This window comes from Rattus norvegicus, chromosome 11 (genome assembly GCF_036323735.1).
Source record: "Rattus norvegicus strain BN/NHsdMcwi chromosome 11, GRCr8, whole genome shotgun sequence".
Classification (NCBI taxonomy): Eukaryota; Metazoa; Chordata; class Mammalia; order Rodentia; family Muridae; genus Rattus; species Rattus norvegicus.
This window is the reverse complement of record NC_086029.1, coordinates 94,124,916-94,130,766: the sequence shown is the minus strand read 5'-3', so window position 1 is coordinate 94,130,766 and position 5,851 is coordinate 94,124,916. Positions and strand designations below refer to the sequence as shown.

At 40.8% G+C, this 5,851-nt stretch overlaps 1 non-coding gene across 1 annotated transcript; it reads left to right on the top strand.

Moving 5' to 3' along the window:
• Nucleotides 1-1,300: 1,300 nt before the first annotated feature.
• On the top strand, nucleotides 1,301-1,435 carry LOC120095734 (small nucleolar RNA SNORA13). Its single transcript, XR_005491528.1, has one exon. It is a non-coding gene; the product is annotated as a small nucleolar RNA SNORA13 (small nucleolar RNA).
• Nucleotides 1,436-5,851: the final 4,416 nt, after the last annotated feature.

Sequence of the window (5,851 nt, the reverse complement as noted above, 5' to 3'; positions counted from 1 at the left end):
ACCCTCATCTCCCCCTCCTTCATATTTCACAAAGGTCACTCCCCCTACCTGAAAGCCTTAAAAGCTGCAATGTTCATCCCAATAAACGAGACCTTGACAACAGAACTTTTGCTTGGTCTCCTTCTTCTCTTCACCCCCATTTTGGCCCACAGGTAGAAAGCCTCTTCGGGACCCTGAATAACTGGGTCCCCGCTGGTGGGGACAATTTCCCACAGTTGACTCAGGTAAACATTGGATTTAAACTCCTCACTTAGAATCTTGGCCTCTAGAAGCATCCTGCAGCCCAGTTTATTGTGTCCTGTGCGTTTTTAGATGTTTTAGGGAGGCTGAGGAGATGGGGATGACATTCAGGACACTTGCGGTCCTCACAGAGGACACGGGTTCAGTTTCCAGCACACAGCAACTCACATCCATCTGTAACTCGGACTCCAAGGATCCAACACCATCTTCTGGCCTCTGTGGGCACCCAGCACTCACATGCTCCACATTCATCCATGCAGGTGAATAAAAATAAATATATCTTAATGTTCACAAGCTAAGAGCAGGCAGGATAGAGAGATGGCTCGGTGGTTAAGAGCACAGCAGCTCCTCCTGGAGGATCATGTTTGAGTCTCAGCACCCACACACAGGTATCTCACCCCACTGCCTGTAACTTTGGCTCCTGAGATCTTATGCACTCTTCTGCTGTCCAAGGGCACCTCTTTCTCTCCCCCTCGTGTGTGTGTGTGTTTCACAAAAATAAAAAATTCACATATTGAAGCGTGTGTATAGAACTAGTTAAGATTCTCAGTATTGAGTTTGGAAACTGTGGGCACAATTCTCTGATAACAGAAGAAATTCCCTCATTTCCTTCTATATAGTGTAATTTTGCTACATTCTTACCATATATCCCAACTTAATTTCTGTTAAAATTGATTTCAAACTAAAGTTAATGGAAAAGGGTAAAGAAAAACACTTCAGTCAGTTCAAGGGAACAATTAAGAACACATGAGAGTCCTACTGATAAGCACCAAACACAGATGCTCCCAGTTTCATAAAAATTGTAATACGGGGCTTCAAGAAACAGATGAACTCAAATTAGTATGTGATTTCAGTACCCCTTTTTTCCAATAAACAAGTGATCTGGACAAAAAATAACAAGCAGAGAAAACATAAGAATTAAATGAGATCATACATCAAAGACTAATAGACAATTCCACACAAACACCGAAAAGCACACCTTCTATTCAGCAGTTCAAGTTTCTCTAAAACACAGCACATACTGGAATACAAATGTCAATAAGTAAAGAAATGAAATTGTAGCCTTTGTGTTGCCTGTTCACTTTTGGTCACTAGAGAATATGGTGTCAAAGAAAAGGCATAAATTAATGCTTTGTAGCCTTTCCTTTCCCTGGAGTTTGGTATCTTGGGTGTAGGAGCTGCATAAGTAACAAAGTAAAAAAAAGAAAAAAGAAAGAAATGAAATAACCATTCTGTCTCCCTCAGTAAAACAGAGCTTACAATTAGCAGCACAGTGATACAAGTAACTGTGGGAAGTCAAAAAGTCTGAACAATACTCAGTGGTCAAAGAAGACATTTAGAAAGACATGTAAAATGATCCAGAATTGAATTATATGAAAATACAACACCTATGAGGGAAACATATACCTTTAAGTGGACAGACAGACAGACAGACAGACACACACACACACACACACACACACACACACACACACTCAGACACACAAAGCACAGACAGAGCACAGATAAATGACTTAATTATATGAAAGACAAGAACACACCAAATCATAGCCAGCAGATGAGAAGACACAAAGAAGTAAGGTAGAAAGAGAAGAGAGAGAGAGAGAGAGAGAGAGAGAGAGAGAGAGAGAGAGAGAGAGAGAGATATCAAAGCAGAAACTAATGAACTGAAAACAATGCAATGGCAGTGGGAACCTTGTAGTTAATCTGCTTAGCTACTATTCTCAATGTCAGTATGGAAACCATGAAAGAATGAGAAGGTTTGGGCTGGAGAGATGGCTCAGTGGTTAAGAGCACTGTCTGCTCTTCCAGAGGTTCTGAGTTCAATTCCCAGCAACCACATGGTGGCTCACAACCATCTGTAATGGGATCCGATGTCCCTTTCAGGTGTGTCTGAAGACAGCAACAGTGTACTTACATACATGGAATAAATCTTTAAAAAAACGAGGTTTACAAAGTATGAAGAGCAATTACTAGACCAGGCCGAGTCCAGTCAGGACTGAGAAGACGATTAGGTCACAGCTCCATATTGATCTGCGCACAGTGGAGCACCAAGACCTCTATGGTTGGTCAGATAATGGCCAAAGCCACTAGGTCTATCTTTACATCTGTCACTGGGTTGAGTTTTTCAGTCTCCAGGAGTCTGTGCACTTACTGCAGATTAGTTTGCCATCAATGTTAAGTTGTACTGTGGTGCAGTCAGACAGGATGCAAAGAGTGATTTCCATCCTTTTGAATTTGTACAGATTTGTTTTGTGCCACAAGGTATGATCTGTTTTTAAAAAGCTTCTTTGGTCTGATGAGTAGAATGTGTCTTCTTTGGTGTTTGGGTAGACTATTCTGTAGATATGTTAAGCCTCTTGGATGCAATAAATCAATTACTTCACATTTCCCTGTTGGTTTTTTGTCCAGATGACCAACTTATTAGAGAAAGTGAGCTATTCACATTAAAGGGTTGATGTTGTCTTTACGTCCACTTTCTTATGAGACTACTTGTGCCAAAGTTTGGTGCATATGTATGTAGGATAGTGATGTCTTCTTGGTTAACCAAGCCCTGATTAGAATGAACTGTCCCTATTTATCTCTTCTGATTAGTTTCAGTTTGAAGTCTATTTGTTGGGTATTAGAATGGCAACGCTCGTTGCTTCATGGTCTAATTGGAGTGCTTGCATTCATCCTTTCAGTGGAAGGTGGTGCCTTTCTTTACCTAAATTGTATGTCTTGTAGACAACAGGTGGCTTTTATTCCTTGGTCCATTCAGTCAGCATGTGTCTTGGAATATTGAAGCCATTGATGTTTAAGGTGATTATAGAAATGCATGTGTAAGTCACAATCATCTTGATGTTGATCTCATGTTGTTGTTTATGTTCTCAGTCATATTTTGCTGGGTTTTTTTTTTTTTTTAGTAGTTATTGGTTTATATGTCTTGCCACACTTTCTCTGCTATGCTTACTCTCTTCAGAACAAACTTTTACTTCCTGTATTTTCTTTTCGATTGTTGGCTGTAATTTCATTTAGGCAGTTTATATTGTGGGAAGTTTCTCTTTCTCCTTCAATTATGGTGCATCATTTTGTTGGATAAATTAATCTAGGCTGGCCACCGTCGTATTGTAGGAGTGGAGACACTTTCCTCCGGGATCTCTGGCTTTATTATGTATGCATAGTGTTTTGACTCTGACATACCTTGAGATTCTTTTTTAGTCTATTTGATTCTGTGTGCTTCTTTTGTATCTGTATGGGTGCATCTTTGCTTGGCTTGGGGAAATTTTCTATTGTCTTGAAGATGTGGTGTATGCCATTGATTTGGGATTATTGTTATCTATGTCAATAATTTGAAAGTATGTTTTTTTTCCCTTAGGATCTCCCAATTATCTTTTGTTCCTTTTTTGTGTTCTAAATTTTTCATAATCTTTATTTGGCCTAGATCTAGTCCTTTATCTTCAAATCCTGAGAGTCTTTCTTCTTGATTCATTCTTCTTATAAAGTGTTGAGTTTTCTAGTTATTTCGTTTGTCAATTCCATTTTCATTTCAGCATCCATCTTCCTTAATGTTTCAATCTCCTTACTAAACTCTGAAACTTGAGATAAGCATCATTTGAGTTCAACACTGAGAACCATGAACTGTCCCCTGACACACCTTTTTTCTGAGCATACAGTTGGGGTGGTGGGATGTGTGAATGGAAATTCTTAGAAGCTGTGTCTGCAAAAGATGATGCTTTAATTAGAGCACATACCTTTAGGCATAAGGCTGAAACAGAATTTTGTATCTATATTTATCCAAGTCATTTCCTTTGGGTTTTCTAGGGGTAAAAATACATTTTTTTCCTTTTTTCTTATGGGGTTGCAAACTTCAGTCCTTTCTCTAACGCTTCCATTGGGGACCCATTCTCAGTTCAATGGTTGGCTTCAAGCATCTGCCTCTCTATTTGTCAAGTTCTGGCAGAGCCTCTCAGGAGACAGCTTACTTCAGGCTCCTGTCAGCATGTACTTCTTGGCATTCCCAATATTGTCTGGGTTTGGTGTCTGTGTATAGGATGGATCCCCAGGTGGGGCAGGCTCTAATGGCCTTTTCTTCAGTCTCTGCTCAACACTTTGTCTCCATATTTCCTCCTGTATTTTTGTTCCCCCTTCTAAGAACTGAAGCATCCACATTTTGGTCTTCCTTCTTGAGCTTCATGTGGTCTGTGAATTATATCTTGGACATTCCGAGCTTTTGGGCTAATATCTACTTATCAGTGAGTGCATACCATTTATGTTCTTAAATAAAACTTCTATTCGCCTGACATAATTGTTGACTCTGAGGTTTATTGTCTCTGTTAACCTAGGCCTACTCCTACAAGCATCTAGCTTCTGTAAAATATTATCCAGGCCTAGAATGTTTTCAGCCTCTGAGACTTACTACCAAATAAGCTCACCCTTTCTTGTTCTTTCTGAACTCTGGCTGGCTGGTTCAACTCAGCTGTTCTGGCTCCAACTCCTCTCCAGGATGATGGATTCAATCTGGCCTCATGCTACTTTAGCATTATGTTCCAATCTTCTGGTACATTCTCTGGCTAGTTCTCTCAACTGGCCTGGTAAAACTGCCTCCTTCCTCTCTGCCCTGCCCATCAAGGGGCTTCCATTTACTCTCTCTTCTCATTAGAGTTGGGCATATCTTATTCTGTCAAATCTTTCTCTGGTTTGTCACTTTTTCTGCCTTCTACAAACTAACTTTACCTTCATTGTTTGGGATCAAAGGTGTGTAGTAAAGGCGTCTGTATTACAGCCAAAGGAATTAAAAATGTGTGTTAAGGGCTGAACCACACAACCAAAAACAGGTTTTCTCAGTAAATGACTGACAGAGTTTTTGAGATTCAGTGTTGTGATCAAATATCCTGCAACAGGCACATGTATGTGCATATATGTGGAGACCAGAGGTAGAAGTCAGGTGTTTTCAATTGTTCCCCATCTTATTTTGTGTGGTGGTGTGTTCACACCCAAGAACGCTCCTATACATGTGCAGAAGCCAGAGAAGGATACTTAAATGTCTGCTCTATCATTTTATGCTTATTCCTTTGAGACAGGGTCTCAAACTGAAACTGCAGCTCATCAACTGGCCAATCCTTACAGCCAATGAGCCCCAGGGATTCCTCTCCACCACCAGCCACTTCTGATCCACACACTGGGGTTACAGGTGTCTGCCACTAGCATGGGTGTTTACATGGGGGCGAGACTCCAACCTCAGAATCTCGTGCCTTCATGGCAGGCACTCTTCTGACTGAGCCATCTTCCAAGCCACCTCTTCTCCTCTTACCTTAGCTGCAACTTTGACCTAGAAAGTAAATCCTAAGAATAGTTTCTGGATGTGTTGCTCACTGCCAGAAAAGCCAGTTAGGGAAATGTTTGGGAGTGTGGCAGCTGTTAATTCTGACTACTTCAGAGAGAAGGTGCCCTCAACGTTTTCCTGTGGGCCAGTTGAAGAGGAGTGTCAGGAACAATGCTAAGCAGATGGCAGGTCAGGAATAAAACCAAGGCTCCTCCAAAGTCCCTTATCAGGTTCCTGACTTGAAGAATGACATATTTAACAAAATAAGCACCAGAGAACAGCACAACTCTGAAGGAGCAAACACTG